The sequence below is a fragment of the Myotis nattereri genome (assembly GCF_964212035.1).
Source record: "Myotis nattereri genome assembly, chromosome: 2".
In the NCBI taxonomy this organism is placed as follows: Eukaryota; Metazoa; Chordata; class Mammalia; order Chiroptera; family Vespertilionidae; genus Myotis; species Myotis nattereri.
The window spans coordinates 170285050-170306673 of NC_138076.1; the positions used below are offsets into that span (position 1 = coordinate 170285050).

The following is a 21624-nucleotide window of genomic DNA, read 5'->3' on the forward strand; positions in this document are numbered from 1 at the left end:
ACTTTATATGGTCTTCTTTCCTAGGTATCTTATCACAAATTTCCCTTTGCCTTTCTCTAAGATCACCTGTCATTGGATTTCAAGCTGACTCTAAGTCCAGGATGATCACACTCAAAATCCTTAACTTACTTGCATCTGCAAAGGCCCTTTTTTTCAAATAAGGTCACAATCAGAGGTTCTGGGAGTTAGGATATGCACATACTTTTTTGGGAACTACTATTCAACCCACTATAACTGTATTCTACAATATCATAGCAAAACATCTAGAATAAACAAAAACAAAACACTTCTGTTTGCATTCCCTGTAATGGAATTTGACTTATATTGCTTTGGCTTAAGCTTTTGTACAACCAAGCGATGTACTACTCGCAAGACTATTTGGAGCAGAGGAAGTTTTGTAAAAACTGCCTCCTTTTAGGATTTCTTTCTACACCGGGAAAATTTAAGAAAATAAAGGACTAATTTTTTAAAGCTTTCACATGGATTCCAGATGTTGAACATTTAATCCAAGAAGGTGTTTCCTTATTATACAAATGTGGTGCACATCAAGAAATTGGCATTGTTTAATTTATGACTCACACGTGAGCCATTGTTTTTTGTGATATAGTTATTTTAACTGATTCATAAACTAAACAATGTCAATATTTTGGACACATACCATATTTGTATAATGAGGAAACACCTTCTTACATCAAATGGTCGACATCTGGGATCCATGTGGGAATTTCTTTGAAATTTTAAATAAAGACAAATTAGCATGGTATACATTTTCTCAGAGATGCAGTTAGTTGGTAATCAAAAGACCCAATGGACTTGGTACTACATTGTGGTTAAGCAAATAGGGGTGTTGTTGATAGAAACATTTAATAATGCTTTTACAGCACTATTTTGGGGATGGGGTAAATGGAGGTGTGTAGTGAAACACAATATGAGCAATTTTGAATCAGGGATAAAAAATAACTCAATTAATTGGAGTGTAAGTTATCAAAAACTTTCTGGAGGAAAATTGATAGCACACACAAGGTGGTAAATGAGCCTACTCCTTAACCAGACAATTCTGTTTACTGGAATTACCTTAAGGAAATAGAAATGTGCCAATAGTTTTATATAATAGGATGGTCATCATAGCCTATTAGGCTTTACTTTTTTAAAGCAGTTTTAGGTTCACAGCAAAATTTATATGCTCTCTGCTCCACATACACACAGCCTCCCCCTCTAGCAACATCTAGCACCAAAGTGATATCTTTGTTAGAATTGAAGAACTTACATTGATACATCATTGTCACCTAAAGTTCATAGTTTACATTAGGGTTCACTTTTGCTGTTGTACATTCTATGGACTTTGAAAAATGTATAATGGCATGTATCCACCATGATAATATCAAACAGAGTAATTTCACTGCCCTAAAAGTTCTCTCATAATTTTTTTTGATAACAAGAGGAGATTGGTTAAATCAATTTTAGCAAATTTATATAATGAAGTCCTATGCAGCTATTGAAAATAATTTTGTAGATGAATGGTGAACTATAAAAATGGCCATGATTCATTGTTAAAGGTAAAATTAGGCGATTAAACAATATGTTAATAGCCAAAAATTGTGTATTTGTATGTGTGTGTGTGTGTGTGTGTGTGTGTGTGTGTGTACAGGTTTAGAGGCAAGGCTATACACCCCTATATTAACAGTAGCTGTCTCTGAGTTGGGGTTAAAGATGATGTTTGCTTTCTTTTCCTTGTTCTTTATTTTGCAAAATAATCTGTAAATCATATTACTTTTAAAATTAAAAGCCAGACATTTTGACATGGTTGTCTCACAAGCATCTCAGATTCAAATGAGCTCTTCTGTCTTTTTTTTTCCTTTCCCCCCAGGCTTATAAATATCACCTCAGAATACAATAACTGTGCTTGGGGGCCTTTTATGTAGCCTCTTAACAACTTGGTTCTTCATATGTGATATGATTTTTGTTAGATTACTCCTACGATACCTTTCAGAATAAATTCTTAATTATAATGGTGAACTCTCCTAGAGCTTAGTCAGAACAGCTATTCCTATTTCTAGACCACAGGGCGTTAGAGCTTAACTCCTTAGATGAGCAATTGTGTAGAAGGGATGCCTACACAGAATGCCTTAACCCCTGGAGCCATTTTGCCTAGAATCTAGGACCATGTGGTTCCAAGGCCCATTGCAGGTAGGTGGGACTCGTGTTTAAATCGCTATCAGTTTAGGTATTGTTTTTCTTGATGCCAATTCACATTGTATTTTCAATTCTTCCTGAATTTATTATGTCTGTTCTTCCTTTTTAATGTACACCTCAAATCCCTTCCATTTTTCTGTTTACCTTTTAATAAATAGTTCATATACAGCACAATATTCAGATGCTATATTATAGAATTGTACAACTGAAACCTGTTTAATTGTATTAAGTCATGTCACCCTAATAAATTCAATAAAAATTTTGCAATAGAAATTGGGTACAAGAAATTAAGTATGAGCTCTTATTTCACCTCAAATATTCACTGGTAGTTCCTTCTTTCAATAAATTGCAAAATAAGACAACCAGTTGCAGCAACATGGGAGTCAGCTGGACACTTTCCTCCTCGCTCCCCTCTTGTGTAATTACAGCAAGTCCTCGAATAACTCATTTCATTCAATATCCTTTGTGTTGTAACACTGAAAAGAAAACAAATGCTTCCTGGACAGTCCCAGGGCCACTGTTTGTGTGGAATTTGCAGGTTCCTCCACATCTGTGGGTTTCCTCTGGGGACTCCAGGTTCCTCCCACATCCCCAAAATGCGCTCGATTAGGTGAATTGAGGTATCTACATTGTCCCATTCTGAGTGCGTGGGGGCAATGAAGGGGTCATGAAGATTCTGAGACTCCTGGGTTAAGCAATAAGATGAACAGTGAAGGCATCACTAACGTGGTGAAGTGTGAGGAAGGAGTTTGAATTAGAAATATAATTTTGGACTCGTTAAACTGATCAGTCACTCAGCTGCACGTTGGTGAAAAATGGGTAAGGGTATCTGGGCTTGAGAGGAGACATCCATATTGAAGGTATTGATTTGGGAGCCACCTCAAACTATTTTAAAATTATTGAGCTGGACTGAATAATAAAAGTGTAGGGAGGAAAGAGGAGAAGAGGGCCCTGCGGGGACTCTGAGGAACACCAACAAACTGAGTTTGCAGAAGAGAGCGGGAAGGAATAAGCGGTGAGGTAAGAGGAAAAGCAATGTGTTGTGTCAGGAAGTGAAGAGAAGATTATTACAAGAATGAGAAGGTTAAACGCCCCCTGGAATGCTGCTGAGAGGTAAGATAGAACAGAGAAAAGTTCTTTGAATTTGACAAAAGCAGCCTTAACTGGAATGGTAGGGAGTGAAAACCAGACCGCAAAGGGTTGAAGAGAGAATAAAAAGTGTGAAAGCAGACAGTATAGAAAAAGTCTGAAGCAATTTTGTTGTGAAGGGAAGTGGGGGGAGAGACTGTGAACCTGGAGGGGTTTATCCAATGAAGTGAGTTTCTTTCTTTCTTTCTTTTTCTTTCTTTCTTTCTTTCTTTCTTTCTTTCTTTCTTTCTTTCTTTCTTTCTTTCTTTCTTCCTTCCTTCCTTCCTTCCTTCCTTCCTTCCTTCCTTCCTTCCTTCCTTTCTTTCTTTCTTCCTTTCTTTCTTTCTTTCTTTCTTTCTTTCTTTCTTTCTTTCTTTCTTTCTTAAGTTGGGGCTACTTGAGAATTAAGAGGATAACAGTGGAGTGATTTAATTGAGAGGGAATGATGACAATGCAGAAAAGGAGAGAAGGAGCCAGCCTTGATGACAAAGAGGGATTGGATGAGGAGATAGATGTGGAGGGGGGCCTTCCTTTAGGACAGTGGTTCTCAACCTTCTGGCCCTTTAAATACAGTTCCTCATGTTGTGACCCAACCATAAAATTATTTTCGTTGCTACTTCATAACTGTAATGTTGCTACTGTTATGAATCATAATGTAAATATCTGATATGCAGGATGGTCTTAGGAGACCCCTGTGAAAGGGTCGTTCGACCGCCAAAAGGGGTCGCGACCCACAGGTTGAGAACCGCTGCTTTAGGAGGAGAGGTTACTTTCTCTTTTGGACTCTTAGAGGAGGGCAGTGCAGAGGCAAGTCTGTTTGTAGGTAGAGAGCAAGAAGAGTCTTTCCCCATTTATGGCTTCTCACTGACGTATGAGGCAAAGTCATCTACTGAGAATGAAAGTGAAGGATGAGAAAGGGTGTGGAAAGTTAGAGAGAAAAAAAGAGAAAATGAAAGAGGGATGGGAAAGTGAATCTATCAGACTAAGATTTCTGGGTCTTTTAGAATACCCATTTTTGGTCTGTGATATGAATTTAAAGTGAAACAAATAAATTTACATATATAATTTTTCTCTACCAATTTTCAGATGCCAGATTAACAATCATGGTTTAGCCAGGAGAGTAGTATGGAGGGATAAAAGAGTAAGAGAGCTCAGGGTCTTTGGAAAGCGTGCAATTCTGATGGTGGACCATAGGATTTGGCTAGACGAGGAAAAGGATGAGGCAGGCAAGGGCTAATTGTGAGAAAGTGCTGGGATCAGTGTAGTGGGCGTTTTGGTGAAGGTGAAGGTTTGTAGCTGTGGGGCTACATGAACAAGTGATCTGGTTATTAGAAAGTGTAATATTTGAAATTAAGGTTTTAGAAGTGATGTTGTTTCTAGTACTGATGAAGGATAGGATCAGACCATGGGGATGGATGGCTGGCAGGATGGAGAGAAAGGTGATAAAGAGGTGAAGGAACTGGAAGACTTCCCATTGCTCTTAGGGTGAGGCTGAAATTCTTTATTAGGGTGCACACAGATCTTTGTGAAAAGGCTTCTACTTAATTCTCAACCCAGCCTTATCATTCACCACCATCTCTTCACTCAAGACTTTTTTTAATTGCATCTTGCTCTTAATACTCTCACTGTTCCTTAGGTCTTTCTTTGCTTCTGTTCTTTCTTTCTGCCTAGAACACTCAAACCTCATTGCACTCCACTTTCACTCCTCAGATATAGGCATTTAAAAAATTTTTCTAGGTATTATTTCACTCGCTAATATGTACCTGAACATAACATTCTTGGTGAGACAGTCCCTTTTTTTTCCCTTCTTTCAGATAGACTCTGTACTTCTTTAATAATTACAAGTGTGTTTCCACAATAATCTGTACAATAGTGATGTTTGAAAATCCTCAATGGAGGATATGTTTTTATTGATTTCAGAGACAGAGGAAGAAATAAAGAGAGAGAAACATCGTAGGCATCCCAATCCAGGATTGAACCTGCAACCTAGGTATGTGCCCTGTCTGGGAATTGAACCCACAAGCTTTTGGTGCACAGAATGATGCTCCAATTAAGTGAGCCACCCAGCCAGGGCTACAATAGTGGTTTTTAATATTTGTTTAGACTTGTTTATATCATAGTACACGCTCAAATATCAAAATTTTTCCATTTGTATTTTGACAAGAATATTGGATGCAGAGTTCTATGTATTCCCTCATTTATTTGTTTATGCATTCATTCATTCATTCATTTATTCATTCTTTAACAAATATCTACAAAGTATGTACAATGTATGTGCCAGAAACTCTTTAAGGCACCTGAGATACATCAGTGAACAAAACAGACAGAAATCTCTTCCCTACGTTCTTACACTTTGGGGGAGGAAGGCAGATAATAAATAATGAATATAGCATATAAGTGAATTAGAAGTATGTAACACTGATAAAGGCTCTGGGGGAAAAAGTAATACAGGAGGGCTTGGGGTGGTTTTCTTCCATTGTAAATAAAGGGGTCATGGAAGGATTCACTAAGTAAATAGCATTTGAGCAAACACTTGAAGAAGGTGAGGTATCAGGGAATCATTTCAGGTGGTGGGGACAGGAAGTGCAAGGATTCTAAGTGGGAAGACAGACTACAGAGACAGAGATGCTGGTAACTGGGAGCTTGTGTGCTCTGTTCAAAGGACAGCAGGGAGGCAGTGGAACTGGAGGGGTGCAGGCAACAAAGAAAATAATAAGAGGTGAAGTCAGATAGTAAGAGGTGCACTTCATTATCAGGTTTTTGGCTTTTACTTCGAATGAGATGAGAGTGGGAACAGGGAAGTGACATGATGTGATTTACATTTTCAAAGGGTTACTGTGGCTGTGGGTTGAGAACACACTAAAAGGGAAAAGATAGGAACAGGAAAGTCAGAAGACTAGTGTAACAATCCTCAGGGGAAATAATGATGGCTTGGACAATGGTAGTGGTATGGTAGTACAGAGAAGTGATTGAATTCTGGATATAGTTTGAAGATAGAGCCAAATTAATTTTTTGACAGAATAAAAGTGGTCAGAGACAGAGGGGATAAAGACTACTCCACATTTTTAGGCCTGGGCTCATAAAGGAATGAAATTAAGAAAGGGAAGTCTATGAGTAAGTTAGGTTCTTGGGAGGGAGATCAGAAATCTTAAACATATTGAGTTTGTGGTTTTTTTATTAAAACATTATTTATTTCTATTTTTTCCATATACCTTATTGTTCAGGAAACAGTGTTACATACATATCTGAAATAATACACACTTACACTCTGCTTAAAGGCAAAGCAGCACAGGTAAAGCTGATCAGCTGTCCAGAGTTCTCAACCTTTGGGATCTTGGTTTTTAGTTTTACATCAATTCTTAAAAGTCAGGAATGTCATCTCCAAAAAATGTTAAGCGGTTTGCAAAAAATAATCACTCTGTTAAGTATTATATTTGTATAAATGGAATATATTCTCTTTAATACATGAAAAACTGAGAAGAGAATGCCATTTAACATCATTGGTATGACGTATAGGACCAGGAAAAAATACTGTGATAAGCTTGCCTCTATGATACCAAGAAGATATTCTAGTCTGAGCTTAATATGCTTCCCATGTTTTCTACTAGATGCTTCTTTCCTGCTACTTTTCATCCTTTTACATATTTTATATCAGAGGTTTGGTACAACTTTTAAAACTTGATTAACAGATGCAAATCTAGTATCCAGAGATTTCTTCTCAAAAGGCACTCTAATTCATCAGATAGCCCAGCAGGTTCATTCTCGTGAACATTCTAGCCATGAGAAGACGTAGTAGGGCACAGATGAATCCAGTGAGTAGAAGAAGAAATCTACTGAGTTTTGGAATGTTTGGTGCATTGGATCAGTCTAGGATTATGAAACCTAAACTCCCATTGTGAACAGAAAGTTGGATGTGAGTCCTTCCATAATATATTGTCCATTTACTCTCTAGGCCAAAAAAGCCACTGGTCTCTGGAGGTTCAATAATAACATCATAAATTATTCTTCCAGGGATCAGAAAGTAAGACACCACCAATAGAGCATACACCGTCATGGCAGAGGGCATGTGCCCTAGAGTGGCTTCTTCAGCTTCCGCTTGGGGCATTCGAGCACTAAGAATGGGACTTGGTACAAAGTCTCCATATTGGTGGTGGCAAGGCGAGTTCATGTTGTTAATGCGTTCTTCAAGTGAAGATGTTCAGTAGGTAATTGGATATACAAACTTAGACTTCAGGAGAGAGGCCTGGCTAGAGACATACATTTAGGAGTCATTTTTATATAGACAGCATTTAAGCCCTGAGACTGGATGAGGACGTCAAGGGAGTGAGTATGGGAAGAGAGAGAAGAGAAGAGAAGAGAAGAGAAGAGAAGAGGAGAGGAGAGGAGAGGAGAGGAGAGGAGAGAGGAGAGGAGAGGAGAAGAGAAGAGGAGAGGAGAGGAGAGGAGAGGAGAGGAGAGGAGAGGAGAGAAGAGAAGAGAAGAGAAGAGGAGAGGAGAGAAGAGAGGAGAGGAGAGGAGAAGAGAAGAGGAGAGGAGAGGAGAGGAGAGGAGAGGAGAGAAGAGGAGAGAAGAGAAGAGGAGAGGAGAAGAGAAGAGAAGAGGAGAGGAGAGGAGAGGAGAGGAGAGGAGAGAAGAGGAGAGGAGAGAAGAGGAGAGGAGAGGAGAGGAGAGGAGAGAAGAGGAGAGAAGAGAAGAGGAGAGGAGAGAAGAGGAGAGGAGAGGAGAGGAGAGGAGAGGAGAGAAGAGGAGAGGAGAGGAGAGGAGAGAAGAGAAGAGAAGAGGAGAGGAGAGGAGAGGAGAGGAGAGGAGAGGAGAGGAGAGAAGAGGAGAGGAGAGAAGAGAAGAAAAGAGAAGAGAAGAGAAGAGAAGAGGAGAGGAGAGGAGAGGAGAGGAGAGGAGAGGAGAGAAGAGAAGAGGAGAGGAGAGGAGAGGAGAGGAGAAGAGAGGAGAGGAGAGAAGAGAAGAGGAGAGGAGAGGAGAGGAGAGGAGAGGAGAGGAGAGGAGAGAAGAGGAGAGGAGAGGAGAGGAGAGGAGAGGAGAGGAGAGAAGAGGAGAGAAGAGGAGAGGAGAGGAGAGGAGAGGAGAGAAGAGAAGAGAAGAGAAGAGGAGAGGAGAGGAGAGGAGAGGAGAGGAGAGGAGAGAAGAGAAGAGAAGAGAAGAGAAGAGGAGAGAAGAGAAGAGGAGAGGAGAGGAGAGGAGAGGAGAGAAGAGGAGAGGAGAGGAGAGGAGAGGAGAGGAGAGGAGAGAAGAGGAGAGGAGAGGAGAGGAGAGGAGAGGAGAGAAGAGAAGAGGAGAGGAGAGGAGAGGAGAGGAGAGAAGAGGAGAGGAGAGGAGAGGAGCGGAGAGTAGAGGAGAGAAGAGGAGAGGAGAGGAGAGGGGAGGAGAGGAGAGGAGAGGAGAGAAGAGGAGAGGAGAGGAGAGGAGAGGAGAGGAGAGGAGAAGAGAGGAGAAGAGAGGAGAGGAGAGGAGAGGAGAGGAGAGGAGAGAAGAGAAGAGGAGAGGAGAGGAGAGGAGAGGAGAGGAGAGGAGAGGAGAGAAGAGGAGAGGAGAGAAGAGGAGAGGAGAGGAGAGGAGAGAGAGGAGAAGAGAGGAGAGGAGAGAAGAGAAGAGAAGAGAAGAGGAGAGGAGAGGAGAGGAGAGGAGAGGAGAGGAGAGGAGAGGAGAGAAGAGAAGAGAAGAGAAGAGGAGAGGAGAGGAGAGGAGAGGAGAGGAGAGGAGAGGAGAGGAGAGGTGAGAAGAGAAGAGAAGAGGAGAGGAGAGGAGAGGAGAGAAGAGGAGAGGAGAGGAGAGGAGAGAGGAGAGGAGGAGAAGAGAGGAGAAGAGAGGAGAGGAGAGAAGAGAAGAGAAGAGAAGAGGAGAGGAGAGGAGAGGAGAGGAGAGGAGAGGAGAGGAGAGGAGAGAAGAGAAGAGAAGAGAAGAGGAGAGGAGAGGAGAGGAGAGGAGAGGAGAGGAGAGGAGAGAAGAGGAGAGGAGAGGAGAGGAGAGGAGAGGAGAGGAGAGGAGAGGGGAGAAGAGAAGAGAAGAGAAGAGGAGAGGAGAGGAGAGGAGAGGAGAGGAGAGGAGAGAAGAGAAGAGAAGAGGAGAGGAGAGGAGAGAAGAGGAGAGGAGAGGAGAGGAGAAGAGAGGAGAGGAGAGGAGAGAAGAGAAGAGGAGAGGAGAGGAGAGGAGAGGAGAGGAGAGGAGAGGAGAGAAGAGAAGAGAAGAGAAGAGGAGAGGAGAGGAGAGGAGAGGAGAGGAGAGGAGAGGAGAGGAGAGGAGAGGAGAGGAGAGGAGAGAAGAGGAGAGGAGAGGAGAGGAGAGGAGAGGAGAGGAGAGGAGAGGAGAGAAGAGAAGAGAAGAGGAGAGGAGAGGAGAGGAGAGGAGAGGAGAGGAGAGGAGAGGTGAGAAGAGAAGAGAAGAGGAGAGGAGAGGAGAGGAGAGAAGAGGAGAGGAGAGGAGAGGAGAGGAGAGGAGAAGAGAGGAGAGGAGGAAGAGAAGAGGAGAGGAGAGGAGAGGAGAGAAGAGAAGAGGAGAGGAGAGGAGAGGAGAGGAGAGGAGAGGAGAGAAGAGGAGAGGAGAGAAGAGGAGAGAAGAGGAGAGGAGAGGAAAGAAGAGAAGAGAAGAGAAGAGAAGAGAAGAGAAGAGAAGAGAAGAGAAGAGGAGAGGAGAGGAGAGGAGAGGAGAGGAGAGGAGAGGAGAGGAGAGGAGAGGAGAGGAGAGGAGAGAAGAGGACCAAGGGCTAAGCCCTAAGGTCTGAGAGAAGATGAGTAACCAGGTAGAAACTGAAAAGGACCAAGCATTGGGGTAGGAGGAAAACCAAGTGCATGGGTGTCCCAGAGGCTAATGAAGAAGGAGAAAGTGATCAAGTGGATCGGTGCTAACACCAGCATAGTAAGATGGGAAATCATAAAAGACCATTGGATTTAGCCATGGAAATCTCGACAAGAACAGTTTCAGTGGAATGATGGGTGGGAAAGCTGGACTAGAATAGGTTGAGAGTACCAGATTAGAGGTGTTGGGAGACTGTAGTTATAAGCATGGAGGAGTATTTGCAGGAGAGGAGGGGTCATGCTAATGGGAATGTGAATAGGAATGATGCATCAGAATGAAACAGGAGAGAAAGGACTGTTAACCAAAAGAGGGAGGGGGAGGATGGGGTCCAGGGCACAAGGGCGCAGACTGGCTTTGCATTGACGCACAGACAGCCCATCAATAATAAACATGGGAATGCAGAGTATGGGTGCAGAGGTCAAGTGGGTCGATGTGGTAGAGGGAGTCTGGAGAAATTCATACTGCTTACAATTTTTCAGTGAAGTAGGAAGGAAATCAATTGAGAGAGCATATAGGAAGAAGTTAGAAGTTTACATAGGGGAGTTGGTGTAAAATATTTTATTAGAGAGTGTATTGGATGGACAGAGTTTGAAATATATACTATGTACATTAGATAGAGCTTGATACATTATTACCAAATCTTTGTGTACTTATTAATTTAGGGTTTGTTTGATCCAATTACTGAGAATGTTATGACAAAAATCTCACTGCAACAGGATTTGTCAAGTTGCTATATAGTTCTGTCAAATCTTGCTTCACATATTTTGAAGTTATGTTATTAGTACATGTAAATTTAGACTTGTATTCCCAGTGAATCAAACCTTTTGTCATGTAGCAAACCTCTTTAGCTCTGTTGTTGTGATTGTACTTGGAGTCCCTTTTGTTATATCAACTCTTCCTAGAGTAGTATTTCAGACTTATATTTTTAACCTTTTTATGTCCTTATGTTTTAGGGGTCTCCTGAAATAGTGTGTAGCTAAATGTTTGTTTTAATACAGTCTGCGTGGGGTAGGCATAGGCAAGAAAGGTGTGTGTGTGGGGGGGGGGCACAAGAGAGATTGTATTTCATCAGAATTAGATTTGGAAAAGAAAAAGAAAAAAGGAAAAGATGTGGAAAAGAATATCAAGGACAGTCGGTGGTGGGTTTTGAAAGGAAGAGGAAAGTAGGCTAAAGCCATGGATTAGTTGGCTAAAGGAAAGCAGAGCATAAGAACTATCTCATAGCCCACAAGGGTTCCAGTGGAGGTGATGAGGATACTTGAGATGTTATATGCCTTCAAGATCACCTGTGACTTTCACATGGGGTCGAACCTACAGGGAGCAAAGAATGAACCGACTGCCAATGAGTCCAAATTAATGGTGTGGAATAGACTTACTGGGCTCTGTTCTTCTTGAGCTGGATCTCAGAGGCATCAGGCTTCCAGCAGACAGGCAGAGAAAATCAGAACTTTGGGAGGGAGTGATTGAAGGAATGTTTCACTCTATGGGTCTTTTAATTAAGAATAAGCCCTCACAGATGCTGTTGGTTTCACAGTGCAGTTATCCAATCATCAGCCAAGTATGTATGGATTACACAAGTCAGGCACTGTCTTTTTTGGTGGGGAATCAAAACAAGATGAGCAACAAACCTTAACAAACCTAGAAGGTTTATAACTCCCTTACTTTAAACACAGTCCTTAGACTTTCTGAAGCCATCAACAATTGGGAGATCTTAGTCAAAGATTTTTAGAAAAACAGATCTTTAGGTTATTGCAATTCTCAGAGGGGAGGATGGGATAGGGACACCCATGGATCTGCCTACACAAGAATAACACCAATGTGTTTCATTTTGGGGGGAATCCCAAAGGCCAGACCAGTGTGCTTATCTATGGGGTACACTGGGGAGGTGATTAGGACTCTTGTTCTACACACTAAAGCAGTAGCTCTTAAGCTGTTTGGGAATCTGATAAAAACAGTGGAGCCTCTCTCTACATGAGTGGTTTTCCAGGGACATTTGTAATAGTTGGAGACATTTTTGATAGTCATGGTTGGGGCTATGCTAGTGGTATCTCATGGGTAGAGGTCAGAGATAATGCCAAATACCCTACATTACATAGGACAGCTCCCACAATGAAGAATTATCTGGCCCGAAATGTCAATACTGCCAAGATTGAGACACTGTTTTCTGGAAAAATACATGTCGGTACATATAAAACTTTGAGCACAATTCCAGGGACTTTCTGAATCTCATTAATAGACCTACTCTGAGTCAGTCGACCTCAGGACAAAACTATCCACTGGAAAGTTCTATGGACAGTTGACCCTTGAGGAACATGGGTTTGAACTGTGTTGGTCCACTTATATGCAGATTTTTTTTCAACAAATACGTACAGTACTACAAATGTATTTTTTTTCTTTCTTATAATTTTCTTAATTACATTTTATTTTCTCTGGCTTACTTTATTGTAAGGATACAGTATATGATACATATAACATGCAAAATATGTGTTAACTGACTGTTTATGTTATCAGTAAGCGTCTGGTCAGCAGTAGTCTGTAAGTAGCCAGGTTTTTGTGGAGTCAAAAGTTACAAGCACATTTTTGAGGGTCAACGGCAGCCCCATATCAGAAAGAAAGATAGGCTTCTCTGAGCTTTATTTCAGACAACTGAATTAAATTTTAGAACAGTATCAAAATGTGTCTTATGGTTTACATTCTTTGAAATAAAACACACATTTTTACACAAACTTTCCACTTTATTTTCAAATCAATGTATATTTTAAGTCAAACGATGCAGATGTTTTTTATTCATATACTAGTACATCAAGATGTTATTTTGTATGGTTAGCAATGTTGGGCAACCCTTCTTTTTAGTAAGTCTCCAAAGGGTCATTTAATTTTTAAAGGTGGGAGGTCATATTTTTCCATTAGAAATTGACTAACAGGGTTCAAATCTTGTTCAAGTACACAGTCCCATTAGGATCTGGAGAAAACAAGTAATCTCTTCCTTATTTAATCATGCTTATCCAATATGTAAGTGCTTGGGGGATGACTTAAGTGATGGCTAAATGGATTTTTGTTCTATATATTGCCAATAAAGTTTAGGCTTTAAGCTTCTTTGTAATTTTTGCCTCATTACAACAGTTAAAAATCCCAGAAAATGGTGTAAAGTTCTTTGGTGAACAAGTATGCTAATAATTTTCATAAAAATCTCACTATTTGAGATTTATAAAACTTTCTGTTGCAGTCTAGGGATTCATTAAAAAGCTGATTATATCAGCCTGCATATAAGTTAAAAAGCACATTTTATTGATCATTCAATAATATGCTCTGACTTCAGAAATGTTTTATTAAATACATGCTTTACTTTCATTGTATGGGATTGAAAAGCAGACAAGTTTAAGAAAAAGGCACTCCAAATCATTGAGCAACCTTTAAATTTTTAATGCCATTGAACAACATAAAAGCCACTCCTTGTGCTTTTAACTTTAATTTGTATGTGTTTTTGGTTGAACATGAAGGCATATTATTTGTAGCACTTTCCCTTCTGAATATGGAGCTTAAAATGCTGGGAATGATGATTATGAATGCAGTTAAAATGTTCATTGATTATATTAGTGCTTGAGAAGTGAAAATGGAATACTTGAGAAGGCAATTGTTTGGGTTTTCATTCATTTAGTCATTCATTCAACAAATATTTATTTACTCTAATAAATAAATTCTTAGATTATGCTAATCTAAGAATCTGGGGTAATATAAAATGAATTGAACAGGGATCATCTCCTCAGTCAATGAACTACTTGAGCTGGGAGATAGGATAGGCAATTAATTTACTCATTAATTTGACAAACGCTTACTGAGCACTTACTATGGTACAGTTCTAAGTTCCAGGAAGCTATCAGTGAATAAAACAGCCAGGATCCCTCCCTTTTTCCAAACTTACACTTAGTGAGGACAGTATTGGGAAGATCAGACAAGAGAATACTGTGAAGAAGGCTGTGAAGGAATATGAGCCCTACTACTAAGAACAGCTCTTGTTGAGCATCTGCTATGCACCAGATGCTGTGATAGGCTCATTTAATTCTCCAACATCCACTAAAGCAGGTGTTATACTTAATTTTATAAGTGAGTGAACTGAAGCTTAAAGGGACTAGGGTTGTAAGCTATATGTATTATTGACTGAATCGAAGAGAATTCTATCTGATTATCTTCAGACTAAGATGCCTCTGCCTTATCACATGACAATTGAGGAGCTACCCGGCAGTGCTTTAGGAAGTCCAGTTTGGCAGTATATATAATATAAATAGCAAAAAGGACCCGGCAGTGCTTTAGGAAGTCCAGTTTGGCAGTATATATAATCTAAATAGCAAAAAGGGATGCAAGACAGTTGCAACCTCACTACCTACAAATGTTCTTCTTGATAGTGCTCTACAAGACAGTGTCTGATATCTATGGCACAAATACAATTTGCCTTCTGCATGTTGGCACATGAGTATAAATTTAACTTTACACTTTTTAAAAATGGTATCTTGTAGATACTTCTTTGAGAACATTGTCATCTTGAAAATTATGGAAAAGATCTGTGATCTTATCTGCCTATCATTTCTCATCATATCTGTTAACAAATCCCATCCGTTCCTGGGGAGAACTCATTCCATGTGATTTGAGCGGAGACTCTATCTTCCAGATGCGGAAGAGGACGCATGCCCCACGCCTGACTAATTAGAGCACCCCTGTCCCTTGGCCATAGTGCTTAGTTAAGGAAGAGCTGTCCCTGGTAATCATCTGCCAGAACTACTGGGAAAATTGCTTCATTTTCTGTGGGTGTTTTAGACAGCGTGATGTGGCTCGTGTGGGGTACTACTTCTACTAATAGTAGAAAAGCTGTCCAACATAGGAAGAGTGAGAGCCGTATTTGAGCACTGATATTCTGCCTGAAGATAGAAACCTTCAAACATTTCATTTATGGAAGCTCATGAAATCTCTATTTTGTTGGACTTAGTTTGAGATAGGGTTTTATTACTAGAAGTTGAAAGAGTCCCGACAAACAGAATGACATGACATTCATTTCCTTTCTATCATTTACTGTGCCCTTGACTACAAAATACTTTTAAGTTGGTGAGGTTGAAACTTACTGAACTCAAACAGTTAAGAATACATAGAAATAAATGCAAAATACTTGAATAGCTTGAACAACTAACTGTCTTAGTTAAGTACTTACTTCATATATCAGGGGGAGATATTATATCTGAAAGTTCCCAAGTAATGCAGGACATGCTGGTAGAATGTTGTTGCTTCTAAATAAAATGCTGGTTTTGGGTTATTGAGGCTACTCTAATACTGTTTTCCCAGGGAAATCCAACAAGTCAGCTACAATAGAAGCTTGATAGAAACAGCAGAACTTAGGTTTATTATAAGCAGCTTAGGGTGTTCAGATTTTGAATCACAGAACATTTTCATTCAAGGCAAAGCAAAAAATAATATCTAAAGAACCAAAAATCATGTTGAACTACAGAAATCATAACACCTGATGAGGGATCAAGCTGTGATACTGTATTAACACACTGATGATACTCTGGGATGAAGCAACAGAGGAATACTGCTTTGGGAACTGAACATGTTTACATAAAGCCATTGCCTTTTAACACGCACAGCAGGGTAAGCATTGGGCAAAACCTATTAGAGATCCCAGGAAAAACTGAACAAATATCCTAGGGCAGGGGTGGGCAACCCCTGGCATGCGTGCCAAACATGGCATGCCAGTAACTTTTGCTGGCACGTGAAACCCTCTCTTATAATCTTCCATTTACAGTTTTTTTCTTAATATCGACTTTTTATTTTTCAGATAAATTCAGTGTAGGTGCATCTTAGATAAATAAATAATTTTACATAACAAGTTATCTTAAAGACCATAGACATGGATTGACGAGAGAGGGGAAGAGCAATTTCTATGCCTCTGCCTTAACTCTCCCTGCCTTCCTAGACCCCACCAGTGTTTTGTTTTCATGCACATATGCTTGTGAATCTTTGTTCTCAGTGATGAATTTTGTTAAGTCTCGTAATAGGAGTACCCTGACGGATGAAAGTAGTAGCTCATGCATATCTCTGAAGGTCACGAAATATAAACCTGATGTAAAATCTCTGTCATCAGTGGTTTAGCAGCAAAAGTCCCACTGATAATATCAAACGGAGTCATAAAGTTTTCTGTCGGACTATCAGTATACATGTATACATTAAAAAATGTATTTTTCATCATCATATATTGTGTTTTTGTCGCTCGAAAGAATTTTATTATTTCTTCAAGGTTCTTCACATACGTACACCTTAAGAGATATCAAGTAGGCGTAACATGTTCTCAAAAAATTAGGGGTGGCACGCAGAAGAATTTTGAGTCAGAGATTTTGCTGGTTTTGACACGCACTCACAAAAAGGTTGCCCACCCCTGTCCTAGGGTCTTAGTAGGACTGAGTGAACTCCACCAAGAAGTTCAAGAACGTTTCCATGAACTCAGAGACCAGGGCTTTGTAATTAAGAGTGAAATGCCACCAATAGAAGGTTCTTCACTTTCCTGGAAAAAGAGCAGAAGTTTCCTCCACTTATTATAGTAGTTAAGGAGTTGGCAATATTTTCATGTAATTTATTTTTCTCTCATCTATTCTATTCCCAAACTATGGTATATGTCAATGACATATTATTCTTTAAAAAATCATGATAGCTATTGCTGTTCTATACTTTAAACACCTTAAAATTATTCCCTACCCCAAGTTTATATCCAATAGATCCATTAGAAAGTTTTCTCCAGTAACTGCCTTTCCATTATATTTATTTCATATTTCAATTGATAGACTATCCATCTTTGTCCTGTAGTTCCCTAATTTAACCAGACCTTACAATTGCTCTTCAGATGTTTCAGAGTTTGGGCTACATTTAGGGAGTTTCTGGGGGTGGGGTTATACAATAGAGTTGATACTCTGTATCTACTTCCAGACAGATAATTCTAGACCTGAGTTTATTCATTGTTTGCAGTGTTTTTTAAAGTTTATTTTTAAGTTTTATTGAGGTATAATTGACATATAAACTACTAAAATGATGTTTTGAAATATTTATATACTCATGAAAACATAACCACAACCAAGATAATTAAAATATCTACCTCCTCCACCAGAGGTTCCTGAAGACTTTGATGAAATAAACACACAAATAAATTGAAAGGTATTTCATGTTCATGGATCAGAATTAATATTGTTAAAAATGTCACACTACCCAAAGCTATCTATAGATTCAATCCAATCCCTATAAAAATTCCAATGGCATTTTTTACAGAAAATAGATACAACAATCCTAAAATGTGCATGGGCCCCACAAGACTCCATATAGCCAAAGCAATCTCAAGAAAGAAGATGAAAGCTGGTAGCATCATGCTTCCTGATTTCAAACTATATTACAAAGCTATAGTAATCAAAAGAGTATGGCACTGGCATGAAAACAGATACATAGACCAATGAAACAGAATTGAGAACCCAGAAATTATTTATATATATATATATATATATATATATATATATATATATATATATACAGTCAACTAATTTTGACAAGGGAGCCAATAATACTCAGTGGGAGAAAAGTAATATCTTAAACAATGATATTGGAAAACTGGATATTCATATGCAAAAAACAAATCTGGACTATATCTTGCAACACTCACAAAAATTAAAAATGGATTAAAGGCTTAAACATAATAAATGAAATCACAAAATTCCTAGGAGAAAACATCCAAATGGTCAACAGGTATATGAAAACAGGCTCAACATCACTAATTATCGTGGAAATGCAGATTAAAACCACAATGAGATATCATCTCACCTGTTAGAATGGATATTATGAAGAAAAGACAAGAGATAAATGCTAGGAAGGATGTGAAGAAAAGAGAACCCCTAGCACTGTTGGTGGCCTCTATGGAAGCCAGTATAGAAGTTCTTCAAAAAGCTAAAAATATAATTACCATATGATCCAGCATTTTGTTTCTGGGTATATTTGTGAGGGAAAGGAAATCACTATCTCAAAGAGTACCTGCAGCCTCATGTTGACAAAGCTTTATTAGGTACATCAAAAACACGATCCAACCTGGACAGCATTATGCTAAGCGAAATAAGTCAGTTGCAGAAAGATAAATATCACATGATCTTACTCATTTGTGGAATATAATGAACAACATAAACTGATGAACAAAAACAGATCCAGAGACAGAGAATCATTGATCAGGCCATCAAACCTCAGAGGGAAGGCAGGGAGGGTGGGGGGAAGGAGGAGAGATCAACCAAAGGACTTATATATAATCATATAAGCATAACCAATGGACACAGACAGTAGGGGAGTGCGGGCACAAGTCGGGGTGGGGAGGTGGGGGAAAAATGGGGGGATAAGGACACATATGTAATCCCTTAATCAATAAAGAAAAATAAATAAATAAAAACACAATCCATTTTAAAAATCCATAAATTAGACTCCATCAAAATAAAAAGTGTCTGCTCTTCAATAGATACTGTTAAGAAAATGAAAGATAAACCACAGGCTGAGATAAAAAAAAAATTGAAAAGCATATATCTGTTGAAAAATATTTGTATCTAGAATATATAAAGAAACTTTATGCCCTGGCTGGTTTGGCTCAGTGGATGGAGCATTGGACTGAGGACTGAGGGGTCCCGGGTTCGATTCCAGTCAAGGGCACATTGCTGGGTTGTGGGCTCGATCCCCAGTTGGGGGCATGCAGAAGGCAGCCAATCAATGATTCTCTCTCATCATTGATGTTTCTATCTCTCTATCCCTTTCCCTTCCTATCTGAAATCAATAAAAATATATTTTAAAAAGGAAAGAAAAAAGAAACTCTAAGCTTTAAAACACAAATAATCCATTTTTTTTTGTAAAGGTGAAAAGGTGCTTATCCAAGGAAGATACATGGGTGGGAAATAAGCACATATAAGAAGATGCTCAACATTATTAGTCATTAGTCACTAAAACCACAATGAGATACCACTACATATAAACCTTCCTTATGACCCAGCCATTTCACTCTTAGGCGTTTACCCAGAGAAATTAAAGTAAATGTCTATACAAAAACTTGGAAATACACATTTATAGCAACTTTATTTATAACAGCCCCAAACAGGAAACAACTGAGAAGTCCACCAATAGATGATAGATAAACTAATTGTATTATATCCTTTCAATGGAATACCACTCAACAATAATAAGGAATGAACTATTGATTTTCTACAACATGGATGAATAGGAAAGTAATTATGCCGAGTATAAGAAATCAGCTCCACCAAAATATATGCGGTATACCATGTAACTAATGTTTAGTGGTGGAAGCAAAACATGATATTTTTGGAGATTGGAGCAGGGAGGGATAGGCAGAATGCGTTATAAAGCCATGTGAGGAAACTTTTAGAGGATGGGTATTTTTACTCTTGATGGTATTGATACATATCTCAAAACTCATCATCAAGTTGTGTATTTCAAATTTGTGTTGCCACCCGGCCAGTGTGTCTCAGTGGTTGAGCGTCGATCTATGAACCAGGAGGTCAATTCCAGGTCAGGGCACATGCCCAGGTTTCAGGCTCGATTTCCAGGGGGTGTGCTGGAGGCAGCTGATCAATGATTCTCTCTCATCATTGATGTTTCTCTCTCTCTCTCTCTCTCTCTTAAAGAAGTTAAAAAATATATAAAAAAAATTGTGCTACCTTGTATCCTGTATCCATAGGCTTGGTCCATAACTACTGGGACTGTTTTCTCTAACTCCTTTATTCTATATATACTAAAAGGATAAACACCCATCAGCCAAGTAACAAGAGATTATCTCTATATTCTTTGCTTCAAGACTCTAACACAGTCGTCTTTAACAAAATATGGGAGGTGGATTCGCTAGGTTAGGCCTATTATGCTGTAATAACTAATGTACAACTCCCAAACCTTAGTGGCCTAACACTACAGCTTATTTCTGGTGGCATGCCTTTCATGGGCAATTTGAGGGTTCTCACCTGCTCCAGGGTCCTCTCTCAGGACTCAGGCTGAAGAAGCTGCTCCAGCTGAGGTTGCTGGTCACTGTGGCAGAAAGACAGACAGCTGGACACTCTTTATTACTATGAACTGGCTCTTGAAGTATCTGCTTGGCTCTTATGCCCACATTTCACTGGCCAAAGCAAGTCACACGGTCAATGTAACTTCAAACATGCCCCAAAGCATATCCTATTAGGTGCCCAAATATTTTGTGGACATCACCAATAGTGGCCACAAAAGGAAGGGGACACCTGGATGAAACCAGATTATTGTGATTTTGAAGCCATGGGATATTACCATCTTGAGTATTCGTCCAAAACTGGACCATGGCTGGGAGTGATGTAGAGATATTATTTTTCTCGAAACAGTGCTTGTAGGTTAATATTTTGTAAGGAAGTTTATGATTAAGCTTTCTTGGGTAACATATTCTAGGGGACCAAGGAACTTTTGCTGTGATAAATTAGAAAAACTGTGACCATGTGGAAATGTTCTATTTTCCTAGCTCAATGAGCTGTATAATAAATTTTAAGTTAATCCTTGATGATCTTTAGGTTTTGAAAACGCAGCAGAGTGGCTACTGCTCTGAGTTATGTTGAAAAAAAAACACAAACAAATTCAAAGGGGATTTGATTAAATAACCATTTTCTTCCTTAAAAAAGTCTAGCACTGATTTAGCACTATATAAATTACATCATGAAGAATTATTGGGACATTCTAGATTTAAGCAGGTACTTCATAGAAGTATCATATATTTAAACATTTTGGAAAATGTCTATCATGTGAAGATCTATGGAAATTATTGTAAGATCATATACAGCAATAGAGTAAAACTAGCTGTCAGACATATTTAAAGTCACACAATAAAACAGAAATTCAATAATGATTATGAGAATTCCAATGTGGGGAAAAAATGGATCTTGTGTTTTTCCACTGTTCAGAATTTAAAGAATAAAGGATTGAAATTATATTTTCCTATTTTCAAATGGAGTTCATTATCATTAAAAGAAATCATGACTTAAGTAATAAATGTGCCTTGTATCTTTCGCAGGTCCTTCACTAAGAGCAGTCCTCTTTACCGGGTGTGCCAGATGTCGCTGGATGTGGCCACCCTGGCATCATAATGTTTTATACTAAAAAATTCTTGGCAGGACCTCAGTCCTTTCTTGTACAGGAGAACTGTAGGGAGAAAATAACAGAAATCAACTTCTAAAGACTATAAATCTTCAGTATTTTCTGCTTAATTATTTTAATACAAATTACCCCCCTCTTACCTAGTTGCTGTACAGATTACAAAAAAAAATTTTTGGAACTTTAATCCTTATAAAAAGCCACAGGAATATCATGGTTAAGCATTTCAAAGCTCTTCCATTAATACAGGAAACTGTTAGAGTGCTTTGAACATTCACTGTTTAGTTTCCTAATTATTTCAGCTTGAAAATTTGACCAAGGTTT

At 39.1% G+C, this 21624-nt stretch overlaps 1 pseudogene across 1 annotated transcript; it reads right to left on the reverse strand.

The window, feature by feature from the left end:
* Positions 1–7051: 7051 nt before the first annotated feature.
* Positions 7052–7464, reverse strand: LOC308513945 (oligosaccharyltransferase complex subunit OSTC-like; annotated as a pseudogene). Its single transcript has one exon. The product of its transcript is annotated as an oligosaccharyltransferase complex subunit OSTC-like (transcript).
* Between the last annotated feature and the right edge of the window lie 14160 nt (positions 7465–21624).